This window comes from Lissotriton vulgaris, chromosome 1_1 (genome assembly GCF_964263255.1).
Source record: "Lissotriton vulgaris chromosome 1_1, aLisVul1.2, whole genome shotgun sequence".
Classification (NCBI taxonomy): domain Eukaryota; kingdom Metazoa; phylum Chordata; class Amphibia; order Caudata; family Salamandridae; genus Lissotriton; species Lissotriton vulgaris.
In genome coordinates, this window is record NC_141685.1 from 595,179,877 (window position 1) to 595,194,119 (window position 14,243).

Below are 14,243 nucleotides of genomic sequence, written 5' to 3' on the forward strand. Positions count from 1 at the left end.
GGAGATTGTGCTTCATCATCTGCAGGAGACAACCCAGTTGTTGTACAGGTTGGGTTTTTCGATAAATGTACCCAAATCTCACCTGGTGCCCTCCCAGCGCAACCTGTTCATTGGTGCTGTACTGGACACAACTGTATGTCGTGCATTCCCTCCACCTCAAAGGATTCGCGACATACAGGAAATGATCCCTTTATTTTACGATGGAACGGTTGTTCCAGTCCTGAAGGTCCTTCGCCTGCTCGGTCTGATGGCTTCTTGCATTCTGTTGGTCAACCATGCACGCTGGCACATGAGGGCACTCCAGTGGTGCCTCTGCAGGCAGTGGTATCAGCACAACGGGGATCTCAGGGAGTCTGTGAGGATCTCCAGAGGAGCTGCGGCGGATCTGTCTTGGTGGGGCATGGAAGGCAACCTGTCTCAAGGAAAGCCTTTTCAGCTGCCTCCATCGGTGGCCACGGTGATAACGGATGCATCCACTCTCGGGTGGGGTGCTCATCTGGGGGATCTGGAGGTCAAGGGCCTTTGGTCTCCAGAGGAAAGGTTGCTTCACATCAACCTTCTAGAATTGCGGGCGATTCGTTTAGCGCTCAAGGCCTTCCTCCCTTCCCTTCCCTTCGCGGGCAGTCGGTTCAAGTCCTGACGGACAACACGACCGCGATGTGGTACATCAACAAGCAGGGAGGAGTGGGATCGCAGTGTCTCTGCAGAGAGGCTCTGCGCCTCTGGTCCTGGGTTCAGGACCATCAGATTTGTCTGACGGCAAATCATCTGGCCGGAGTTCTGAACGTACGTGCAGACAGTCTCAGTCGGCAGTTCTCTGCCGATCACGAGTGGAGGCTTCACCCGGAGGTGGTTCACAACATCTTTCAGATGTGGGGGACTCCTCGGGTGGACCTGTTCGCCACTCTCGAGAATGCTCACTGCCTGTCATTCTGCAGTCTCCAGTATCCGATGAAAGGAGCCTTGGGGGACGCGTTTCAGTTGAGTTGGGGAAATCAACTCCTTTACGCATTTCCTCCCATACCCTTGATTCCTCAGGTTCTGAGGAAGATTCGCCAAGACCGGGCCCAAGTTATATTGGTCGCCCCGGATTGGCCAAGAAGGGTGTGGTACGCAGATCTTCTCCACCTCTCCTCTCACCGGCCGCTCCGTCTCCCTCTCAGGGCAGACCTCCTCTCTCAGATGGAGGGGCAGGTTCTACACCCACACCTCCAGACATTACACCTTCATGCCTGGAGATTGAGCGGGGCAACCTGAATTCCTTTTCCCTCCCGCCTGACGTTGTGGATGTCATCTTATCCGCCAGGCGTGACTCCACTAAGTCCATCTATTCTTATAGATGGTCAAAATTTGTCGAGTGGTGTAGGGAGAAGTCTATTGACCCTGTGAGAGCCCATTTGTCTGATGTTCTCCAGTTTGCCCTTTCTCTGGCGCAACAGGGGCTTGCTGTTGCTACTGTGAAGGGCTACCTTTCGGCGCTGTCGGCATTTCTCTGCTTGCCTGACCAGCCGTCTCTTTTTAAATCTTCTTTGGTTGTAAGATTTTTGAAGGGCCTCACAAATAAGTTCCCTCCTTCACCTTTTATTGTTCCTCAGTGGGACTTAAATCTTGTATTGTCCTTTTTGATGGCTCCCTTTGAGCCTCTTCACAAATGTCCCATGAGGCTTCTTACTTTTAAAACAGTCTTCCTCGTTGCAATAACCTCGGCAAGGAGGGTAAGTGAGCTTCAAGCTCTTAGTTCTAAGCCCCCATTCCTGACCATTCATGCTTATCGAATGGTTCTCAGGACCAGGGCTGCTTTTCTGCCTAAGGTGGTGACTCCCTTCCATTTGGGTCAGTCCATTACCCTACCTTCCTTTTATCCTCCCCCTCACCCTTCTAAGGAGGAAGAGAGACTGCACCGTCTGGACCCTAAGAGGGCGGTTTCCTTTTACTTGGACAGATCCAAGGATTTTCGTTTGGAGGACCAGCTCTTCGTTGGGTTTGCTGGTTGCAAGAAAGGAAAGGCGGTCCATAAAAGAACCCTGTCAAGATGGATCGTCCTCTGCATAAAGATCTGCTACTCTTTGGCCGGTAAGGAACCACCAGGGGGTATAAGGGCTCATTCTACAAGAGCTAAGTCTTCGACCTCAGCGTTGGCTAGAGGTGTACCTGTTGAGGATATTTTTAGAGCGGCAACTTGGTCTTCCCTCCACACTTTCGCGAAGCATTACTGCTTGGATTCCGAAGTGAGGAGGGACGGTCACTTTGCACGCTCTGTCCTTCAGGATTTTCTGGTTTAGAAGAGTGGACTCCCTCCTCCGGGAGTGGGGACTGCTGTGGGACTCTATTCACAAGGTGAGGAATCCACACGGCAGATGTATCTATCAGAAGAACAAGTTACTTACCTTCGGTAACGCTTTTTCTGGTAGATACAATATCTGCCTGTGGATTCCTCACTGACCCACCCACCTCCCCGTTGTCCACTCTTCTATGCTAGAGTTATTATACTTTAATGTATATTTATTTTGATGTCAAGGAAATGTTTCAATTGCTTTCCTGCATTTGCTTTGCACTGTGTGTTTTGCCTTGACTATTGTGTACTGTGTATACTTTGTATATATCTACTGTTATTGGTCCGTCCGTGTGCCTCGATGGCACGGAAAAAAGGGCGGAACTGATGTCATCACGCCGGCGTGGGCCTATTATAGGCGTCGGTGACGTCAGCGGAGTCGCGAGCGATGTCGTGTCTCTATGACGTCCGAGTCCACGTCGGCGCGAGGCTACAAAAGAATTTCCGAATGTTGCTGACGCAAGGGGGATATTCACAAGGTGAGGAATCCTCAGGCAGATATTGTATCTACCAGAAAAAGCGTTACCGAAGGTAAGTAACTTGTTCTTTAGGCTAATTTCCATCTTGTTATTTGTAAGATGTTCTGTCTCTGATTCGGTGATCGCTGGCACTCACCTTGGAGACATTTTTGTTGTACTAGGTTCCAAGTCTATTTTTCAGGAACAAATCTGATGCATCACTCATACACTAGCTCTTTCATTATAAAATACCTCCCTAAACCAACACCTTTTAGTTTCCTCCCAAAACATTACTACTAGCTTAAATCCATTATGTGCGTTGTGAATATTTCAAGAGTCTTTAGAAAATAAGAAAATCCACTCTGGTGCTTTACGTAAAAAGATTTGATGATGTTCCAACAACCAATATAGGACCGTATGTTCAGAATTTAGGGATTGCAATTTCCTAATGTACAAAAGCGCACACCTCTTTAATAGTGATTCCTAGTGGGTCGCAAATAGACCTACCTAATGAATAATAATGAGGTAGGTCGCAGTTTGCGACCCATTAGGAATTTCAGCCATCACAATAGTGGTCGCCTGATGGAATCCGCAAACCACCATGTCTGTTATTGCTTTTTAATTAAACAATCTTTTTTTTTTTTAATCAGCTTGTTTTCCTTTATGGAAAGCAGGATGCATTTCAAAAAATAAAATGAAACTTTTACGTTCCTTTTTGTAAGAGTAGGCAGTGGTCTCTGGGACCACTGCCTGCTCTTAAAAAGTATTTATTTCCACATTCACAAAAGAGAAGGTGTCCCTTGGGGGACCCTTTCACATTTGCGAATGGTTACCACCTCCTTTGAGGTGTCAGAAAACTTTTAATGTTTTTCTCCAAATATCATAATATATCATTACACATGAGAAAGATATTACCACTCTTAAAGAGGAACCCCAATAATGCTGGATAGGAAATGAACAAGGCAAACTTTAGTTTAAAGGGAACTTTTGTTAAAGAAATAAAAATCTTATTGTTAACCTTTTCCCTTTCTCCTGTGGTCATTACTGTAGCACACACAACAACGTGATACCAGAAGTGAGATTCCTGTACTTAAAATAACAGTCCAAATTAAACTTATAGTGCACCAACACTTAGAAGGTAAAAAAAACTGGAATTGGCCTTAAAACTTTACCTTAGATCTGCTAAGCAAGACGGCACTAGCTTACAACAGATACCAGTGTACTTGGCTTTAACAGCTATAAGATGACCATATAAAGCTAATCACCACCTTGTCATAAAGTGAGTGCTTACTCTGCATAGGTCCAAGTTCTCCCTCCACAAATTTCCACCTAGAGATGCTGGTAAATGGTCCCCATAATGTTGGGGGTCACTATTTAGGTCTCTTTAAATTGGGGACACCTAAACTGCTTATCAGTCCCTTAATCTAGCTGGCACCACATTATATCATGAAATTAAGAATGCTACCTTAGAACAATTAAGAGGAGATGAAGAGACTTACAGACTAGGCTGAACTTTATTCAGGAATGAGGCCCCCGTAGAGCTACTGCCAGAAGTCTCTTCTTTATATTGACAGACCGCTAGTTGAAAGCCCCATGAAACAACCAAGCAAGCGATAATGAGATACTCAACAATGGTTAATGCAAAATCCCAATCTCAGTATTGAGCAGGCCATTCCAATTGCCAATACTTTTCCCAGGGTGCAAAGTAGTGAAACAGGAGCCAAAGCTGGGAGACCAGTTAAACCCTCTTCCTTGAGTGTAGAAAAGGTCTATAATCATACCCCTCCTACCTGCACTGAGCTGCCAAACTCTACTTACCCTACCTCTAGGACAACCCCATACCTCTGACCTCAATGTTTCGAGTGTGGGGCATATGGCAGCAACTTCTGCAACTACAGTAACTGGCAGCTACTTCTGTTAGAGCGGCCAATTCCTTAGCATTGTTCGCCTGCAGCAGGCATATGTGGTCAGATATTACTCCATTCATAGATTAACTGCCTATGGATATAGAGATGGAAGGGGAATAGATTCTGCAGGAGGGTGAAAGAACCTCTTTGAAAGTATCTGATTGTGCAAAGAATATCGCTTTTACAGGTTTTCGGCAAATAGCAGGGGTTGCTGTCTTCCACAGCCATGTGTAGCTAAAAGCTACTTCCTTTAGACCCAAAGTCCAGCGTAAGATACTAGATATGACTTATGATGGGGAGGCATTATTTGCCAAACATATGGACGATACTTCATGGACAATAAAAATGGATGCAGACACTGCAAAGTCACTGAGGTGGATGCCTTATCCAATATTAGATCTTTCATAGATTCACATGCTTGGATCATCCCCACCGTCAAGGTGGGAGTCCCACGGTAATCTTATAATAGCAGTATTGCCATAGGTGTCCTGTACTAAGCAGTCACTGCAGTAGCCCATCCACATTATTTTGTAAAAAGAGCCAAACTTTAAATATACTCAATCAGATGACAGCACCCTTTAGAACACTACAAAGAGAGTCAAGTCCATCAGATTTTCTATCACATGACGTTGTGACAGGGAGTCTCCATGAGCTCTGCTCAGTTTTTTTCACATCTTGGATATTTTGCCTTTTCAACATGTCCTATTCTTCAAAGAAAGGATTCTTCCGGCCTTGTGGATTATGTGGCAAGAAAAGACTGCATGTAGAAGATCCCGACAAGGGTTTCATCTATTGTTTGTACCCTCTTCATAAAGACTAAGATTGTAAGATTTGCTGATGAGGAAGGCAGATTCGTATTCAGGTGTCCACTGAGCATTCTAAAAAGAGGGATAAAGCTCTAGAGTCGCCTGGGAGCCATAGAAAAGCGTTTAAAAAGACCCATCATGACTCTGCACAAATCATTTAAAAAAAAGGGGACAAGCCTGAAACAATCCACTCAGAAGAGGTTCTGAAGTAATCCTTGACGAAGACCTCATCGGCGCTTAAAACGCAGTTGGAATCCATTCTCCTTTAGTCATTGTCTGCGTTCCATCGTCAATGTATGCGTTGTCAACTGAGAGTACCCCGTCGATAACTTTGTCTATGTTAACCAAACCATAGTTGGTGCCCACCTCTTTAACGGTGTCTCCACTGTCGATTACAACTACTTCTTCGACAATGATGACAACCCCGTCAACTGCACCAATAATGACAACACCGTCATTGACTACCGTCTATCATCGACGATGGGACATTCATCGCCTTCGGCGAAGGCTTCGACAATGCCTCCTAACCCTTGACTAAATAGGCCTTCCACCTTACAAATAACGCCTATCTTTTCATCTGTGTTCTCCTTGATGGTAATGTCGTTGAGAGGTTTTTAGCAGGATCTCTCTCACATTTCTCCTTTGCCTCCCAGTCAGTTTTTAGAGGAATCTGATGATGAGAGAATGTTTAGCGCAGCTCAAAGTCCTTCCCAACTCCATGTAAAGTTTCAGGAAGAAGAGGACAAACATGAATATGATGGTCTTCAATACCACCACTGCATGGAAAAATCACAGTTTGTGATGCCATGCCAGGTACCAATGAAACAGCTGCCTGTTGCATTGGTACAAGATTTGACACCTATATTGCATGGCTATCATAGTCGTTTTCCTGTGGCAGCAGGATCAGCTCAAATAACTCCTCCCTCTCCTGCTACAGATTTTCGACCATTAGTAAAGCCTCCTCTGGAATCACAGGTTACTATGCCCGCACAACAAGATACAGTGCCTCCAGGTAACAAGGTAGAGGAAGGTGAAATTCAAAATTCTCCACCCTTTATAGACGAGTGGGATGATTATTTAATTTTCACGCCTTCTTCTCCAAGCCCTCAAACAATAGATTCTCCCCTGAGGATATTGGTGATTTCCACGCCTTGATGGAGAGAGCAGCAAATATTTTCCACCTGCCCATGCCTATCCAACAGTATGACAGTTTTTTTTATTTTTTATTATTATTGAACACATTAGGGAAGAAGGAAGGCAAATAATGAGAACACCATTTTAAGTACCAGTGCCCCTTCCTAGAATTGATCAAAAATATAAGGCTACTTATGCTGATGCACCAGCTTGCTTAGTGGGACATCCAAGACAGGATTCAGTAATTGAGCAGGCTGCACAACGCAGATCACAAAATCCTTCAAAGCCTATCACTGCTCCTCCTGATAAAGATGGACGGTGCCTGGACAATATTGAGAAGATGTTTACAACCATTGCAGGTACAGTGGTACGAGCTGCTAATTATCGAGCCATTTTAGGATGATATGACTGCCAGATGTGGTCAGATGTGGCTCCATATCTTGAATTACTACCAGTTGATAAAAGCTAGAGGCACGAAAAATTCTACTTGAAGGCGGAAAGATCAACCTCTGAGATTATTGATGTATCTATGGATATGGCTTCTTTTGCTTTTAGACTGTTGGCTGGAGCGGCGGTCCTCCAATGTCAGTGTTGACTAAAAGTTATTACTTTCTGCCCTGAGGTGCAGAGACAGATTTTGGACATGCCTTTTGATGGTGATGTGCTTTTTGGAAAGCACATAGATGAGGCCTTACAGGCTATTAAAGCAGATACTGATATTTCTAAGTCTTTAGGGACCCTTCAATACAGGAAAACACCTTTGGGTGGAGAGTGTAGGACAGGATCCCACTACTTTCATGGAAACTACCAAAAATACCATCCACAATCTAATCAATCTTACATTTATAGATATCAACAGCAGCAGTTATATTGGGCACCACCATCAGCTGTATAGCCCAGGCAACAGCCTAAAAAAAACAGTCTACCCAATCTAGAACCAATGCTGGGAAACAGTGACAACACCCTGTCCCCTGCTACAAATCGAATCAATCGGCCCATATTTCTCTACATTAGGACCAATGGAGTCAGATTACAACTACAACTCGAATCAATCGGCCCATATTTCTCTACATTAGGACCAATGGAGTCAGATTACAATGGACAAATGGGTCAGGTACATTGGAAAGTATTGCCATACTCTAGAGTTTAGGACAGTTCCCCCTTCTCATCCACCTCTGAGATGGCTTCCATCTCATCTCCAGTTGTTAAAGAAGGAAGCATTCATTATGCTACAAAAAGGGGCCATAGAGAAAGTTTCTTATTCTCAGAGGGGAAGGGGTTTTTATTCTCACTTTTTTGTAATACAGAAAAAGACGGGAGAGTGGAGACAAATTCGGGACCTCAGAAATCTCAACAAGTATTTACAGAAAAAATCATTCCACATGGTCACTGTCTAGGAGATACTCCAGGTCCTCAATCACACGGATTTTATGACAACTCTCAATTTACAAGATGCATATTTCCATGTCCGGTCCATCGCAAGCATCACAAATTCAAAGTCCTCCCTTTTGGCCTCCACTCAGCCCCCAGAGTATTCACCAAGTGTCTGGTCCCAGTTCCTGTTCATCTCAGGCTTCAAGGTCTACTACGGTTCCCTTATCTTGACGACTGGCTATAAAGGCACCATCTCGTCAGCAAGCCTCAGAGGCCACTTCTATCTGCTAATGGATGATTTGCTGCCTGCGGCTAACACTTAATTATCAAAAATCTGTTCTAGTGTCATCTCAAATAGTCACTTTTCTCAGAGCATCTCTGGATACCATACAAGACACGGCATTCTTGTCTGTAGAAAGACAAGCCAATCTCATCTCCTTGGTGAGCAATCTGGCTGAAATAGAGTTTGTTTCTGCATGCCTGGTGAAATGTCTACTCAGCATGATGTCTTTAACGACCCTGATGGTGCATTACGCATGTCACAAGATGAGACCCTTCCAGGAGAAGCTAGACAAGCAATGGCACCAGGTAACCGGATCATTCAATTACCTGGTTTGGATAACTCCACCCATTCAAAAAAAGCCCTTCCTTGGTGGCAATCCTCCACGAATCTCTAGGCAGGGCTAACTTTCCGTCCTCTGCTACCAGATGTCCTCCTTACCAAGGACGCTTCCCTAGAGGGCTGGGGGGCCCTTCTTCAGGATCTTCAGATAAGAGGCAAGCGGTCCAAATTGCTTGCCAAGATGCATATCACCTTTCTGGAGTTGGGGGGCATTTTTTAGCCTTACAGGCTTTCCTTCCAAGCATAAAGTGTTCTGTTCTCATACGAACAGACAATACCACATGCATGCATTATCTCAACAAACAGGGAGGTACACAATCCCACATTCAATCTCTTGCAGCACAAGAAATATGGAAATGGGTTCTCTCGCACTGCATCTCCATCAAGGTGGAACATCTTCCAGATGTGAGCAACAGTCTAGCAGATACTCCAAGCAGAACATCCAACACCTGCCACAAGTGGAAGCTAATCAAGACAATTCTCAACTCCATCTTCCAGAAGTGGGGCAAGCCCAACTTGGATCTATTCGCTTCCAGAATGAATAAAAAATGCTGGTTCTTCGCCAGCTGGGAACCAGAGAGAGGGCCATGAGGAATGTGTTTTTGATAAGATGGTCAGGGATCTTTGCATACCCTTTTCCCTCATACCCTCTAATAGCAATACTTGTAATAAAAAATTAAAAGAGAGCTTCTGATTCTCAATGCCCCATGCTGGCCTCACCATCATCGGTTCACGGAGATCCTCCTACTCTCAGAATGCCTACCTTATCGCCTTCCATTAACGTCAACCTCAGGATTGTAAGGACATTTTGTCTAGATCAAGAGCTGTGTCTACCAATAAGACCTACAGTTTTAAGTGGAAACGCTTCTATGCATGGTGCTAACATAATAATATACATCCGTTCAACTCCTCTCCTGAGAAATTCTTGCCCTATCTTCTCTACCAGGCTAGATTGGGACTCATGTATACGTCTAATGAGGTAATTCTTGCTGCCATTTCTAGTTACAAATGTTCCTCCAATGGCCAATTTCTATTTTAAATTTAAGTTGTGAAACAATTCATGAAAGTGCTGTTTATGTTTTTTCCTCCTCCTATTCGAGCGGCTCCACCTGAGTGGAGCCTTAATATTCTCCTTGTACAGCTTATGAAATCACCTTTTGAGCCTATACACAAGACTGAGCTCAAATTAATTTCCTGGAAAGTGGCATTACTGTTGGCCCGTACATCTGCCAGGAGCGTCAGTGAAATTCAAGCGTTTACAATAAAAGAACCTTATCTTTGCTTCACTAATGACTATGTCCTACTTAGAACTAACCCAATATTTATTCCTAAGGTGCCTTCTCCTTTCTATCTTAATGAACCAGTTATTCTCCCCCAAAAATGTCCAACCCCAACTTCACTTGCTGAAAGAGCCCTCATACCCTATATATCAAGAGATGTCTTAAGATTTATTTACAACGTACCAAGTAAATTTGAAAGTCTGATCAGCTTTTCGTCTCTTATAGTTTACAAAGACCAGGGGGCATATTATCAAGGGGGTTTATCTCCGCTTTTTTGGCTTTAAAAGCCAAGAAAGCGGAGATAAAATTATCTCCCTATTACCAAGCTGTCGCTAACACCAGTTAGCGACAGCTAGTAGGAGATAGCGACCATCTTGGGCCCCACTTTGCATGTCAGTGATATTTATCACTAATGAGATGCAAAGTGGGCGTGCCAAGATGTTAGAGACTGAAAACAGTCGCTAACATCGCTATCTCCTATTACCAACTTTTGGAGATATTCGCGCTAAGCGGGAATATCTCCAAAAGCTAACACCTGCCCTGAGCAGTTCTTAGCCATGTTATCCAATGGGAGGTGGATAACATGGTTAAGAGCATTTGCTCGATAATGCATGAATATCGCTGACTTTTCAGCGATATTCATGCATTTTGGCCGTTTTTTATCGCATTTGCGATAAACCTTGTTAATAGCAAGGTTTATCTGCGATAAAAATCGCCGATGTGCGGCGATAAGTTTTGTCTCTAAACAAGTTAGAGACAAAAATTATCGCTAGTTGTTGGTAATATGCCCCCAGGTGCTTCAATGGACAAGGCAGCTATTGCTTGCTGAATAAGCAGCTGCCATCCATTTCTACCATGCTAAAGTGGGCAAGCCACTCACAATCAAGCCTAAAGCTCATTCCACAAGAGCAGTATCATCCTCTACAGCTCTGTTTGCTAGAGTCCAGTTGAACAAAATCTGCCACGCAGCAGCATGGAAAAGTGTGCACACATTTATGCATCACTACTGCTTGGATTTGGCTAAACATATGGATGCAGCAGTGGGACAAGCAGTCTTACCCACCTTTTTTAATAAGGTCAGCCTTAATTTTGAGGTATTTACTTTGTTTCATTTCCATAATGTTGACATATTATTCCTATGCTGTGCATGTTTATTTTATAAATTCGGTATAGACATATATGCTTTATATGGTTGCCCACCATCCTCTATGGCTCATATTTGAATAGTTGTTCTGTTATAACTGCCTGCTATTCTGATTCAAACAAGAGAATCTATGAAAGATCCAAAACTGGATAAGAAAACAAGTTACTTACCTGTAACTTCAGTTATCCAGTATTGGTTTCGTTCATAGATTCATATGCGACCCACCTTCCTCCCCTGAGAGGATTCCCTTATTTACAGATACTTTTGTCTCACTTGTGCTAGAAAATCTGAGGGACTTGCCTCTCTTGGGAGTGTTCTAAAGGGTGCTATTGTTTGATTGGTTATATTTCAAGTTTGGTTTGGGTTCTTTTGCTGTGTTATGTTTTACAAAATCAAATGGATTAGCTACTGAAGTTATTGCTCAGTGCATGATTGCCTATGGTAATGTTATTTACTGCTATTTAAAGATTACTGTGGGACTCCCACCTCAGCGATGGGGAGGATTCAAGCATGTGAATCTATGAAATATACCAATACTGTATAACGGAATTCTGATAGATACATCTGCCGTGTGGATTCCTCACCTTGTGAATATCCCCCTGAGTCAGCAGCTTTCGGAAATTCTTTTTGTAGCTTTGCGCTGACGTGGACCCGGACTTCATAGAGGCACGGCATCGCTCGCGACTCCGCTGACGTCACCGACGCCTATAATAGGCCCACGCCGGCGTGATGACAACAGTTCCCTTTTTTCTGCGTCGTTGACGCTAACGGATTTCTGGAATCGTCTGTAGCCTTGGCTGTAACTTTGTTACTTGCTATTTGTTTCTAGTCTCTTTGTCTTCACTTTCTTTCGACATGTCCTCGAAAAAGACCGGGTTTAAGGCCTGCGGAGAATGTAATAAGATAATGTCCATCACAGACCCACATGAATGCGGTTTGTGGTGTCTGAGCTCCGACCACGACGTCGAGGACTGCCAATCCTGCAGGAAGATGACACCAAAGGCCCTCCGGGAAAGGGAAGCAAAACTTCTGGTTGCCAAGTTTAAAGAAGGAAAGGAAAAGAAGAAATCAAGATCGCGGGCTCGACGCTCGAGGTCAAGGTCTCGCTCGAGGTCGCGATCGGATTCGTCCTCAGCCCATGCTTTAAGGTCTTCAAAAAAGAAGCATAAAAAGAGAACCCATGAATCCCGACATTGATCGAGGAAGGAGTCGGGTTCCAAGCCGAAGTCGCAGGTGAAGCTGGTGTAGAAGGTCGTGGTATCTTCGGCTTCGGAGGAGCAGGATGCCGAGGTTGGGGCGTCGCATGCGAATTCTCCGAGTTCGCCGAAGCAGAAAGCTGTTCCATCTCCGGACCCTTCCCATCCTTTAGGTCGGGAGGATGAAGGTGAGGAGGAGGTGGTTGGAGAGGGAGAGGCTCCGTTGCCCGAAGGTCTGTCGACTCCGGCGCACCAGCCTGAAGAGGAGGTCGACGTCGCTTCGACTCCGCGCCCTCGAGATCCATCGGTGGTTCGTATCCAGCCTTCCCAGGTCCAGGTCAGGATCCTTCGCATTTCCTGAATGCGATGTTCGGAATTTATTCAAGGGCTATGTATCCCTCTGGGGCTCCTGCTGGTCCCATGGGTCCGATGGCATATGGTCTGGGTGATCCTCAATCCTCTGCACCTGCGCCCTTTATGCCCTTTATGCCGGCTCCGACGCCACATTGGCATTATCCGAATCCGGCGAGGCCTTAGACTCCGAAGCCTTCGACGCCGAGGTCGATGTCTCCGATTCCATCGACGCCAGTCCCATCAACTTTGAAGCCAAACCCTGATGACGTCGTAGATCTCATCCTCGTCCGACGTCGGGTTCAACGCCGGCTCCGGCTCCGTCGGAGTCGATTGCGGATCCGTCGGCTTCGAATGTGAAGCAAAGATCAAGGCGTGAGGCCCAGAGGTTGATGGAGGAGGAAAGATATCGAGAGGAAAATCTGGAGGAAGGCGAACTACAGGAGTCTGAGGACCCTTTTGAGGACCTGACTGTGGCTAGTGGTCTGGAACTGTCACCTGAATGGGACCTTGTTTCGGTTTCTGATGAGCCCTCAAGGGATGTGACGCCTTATCATGTGGTGATAAAGAAGGCTTCAGGTTTGTTGAACATTGCTCTTCCAACTGCAGAATTTAAATCTAATCTGCTCACGGAGGTCCTTCACTCTCCTTCTTTAGTGACTGAACCGTTGCTGCCTTTTAATGATGCCTTAAAGGATCCAATTTTGGAGATTTGGAAAAAACCTGTATCAGCTCCTGCTGTATCTAGGGCTGTAGCTAGGAGGTATAGGGCAGCCCCTGAAGACCCGGAGTTTTTAACCTCTCATCCTCTACCAGAGAGTTTGGTGGTGCAGGATCAGGCTGCTAAGAAGTTTTTCTCCTCTGCCAGTATGGCTTTGAAATCCACGAATGCTACCTGCTTGATGGGGCGTTATATCCACGCTCTTATGGACACTGTGAAACAGTTGGTGCCCAAGGTGCCTGAAGAGAATAGAAAAGACTTCCAAGAGGTAATCTCTGATACTCAAGCTGCAGCAAGGCAGGTTATTCAAAGTTAATTGGACACGGCAGATTCTGTGGTTAGGGTCATGGATTCTTCCGTAGCGACAAGAAGAGCTGCATGGCTGAAGTCAAGTGAGTTTTCCACAGATGTCCAGGCGGCATTAATGGATCTTCCTTTTGACGGGTCTGGATTGTTTGGAAAAAAAGGGGACACTGCTTTGGAACGCTTTAAAGACAGCATGGCGACAGCGAAGTCGTTGGGCCTTCAGACCAGGGGCACTTTTGGTAGACGTTCAAGAGGAGTTAGCAGATCTTCTTTTCGAACCTATAAGTCAACCCAGCAGCAGCCGCAGCAGCAGCAAAACACGTTGTATAGATCTTATAGAGGCAAGCAGAGGGCCCGGGCTCGGGCCGTAACGCTTCCTCTTCTTCCTCCTTTTCCCCATCCCAGCCCCCAGCCTCCGCAGCCAAGCAGCCTTAGATCCGCCATTCCGGGTCATGTGGGCCCAGTGAGGGGCCGGCTTACCCATTTTCTTCAAGATTGAGAATTGATAACATCGGATCTTTGGGTTCTCAATCTTGTAGAGAATGGGTATGCTCTTCCTTTCGGGAGTTTCCCCCAAATTATCCTCCTTGCCAGGGTTATTGTTCGGAGGAC

The 14,243-nt window shown here is 45.3% G+C and overlaps 1 protein-coding gene across 1 annotated transcript in view; it reads left to right on the forward strand.

The window, feature by feature from the left end:
* DNAI3 (dynein axonemal intermediate chain 3) overlaps positions 1-14,243 on the forward strand; it is a 1,122,635-nt gene that overhangs the window by 475,070 nt on the left and 633,322 nt on the right. The gene's annotated exons all lie outside the window — the stretch shown is intronic.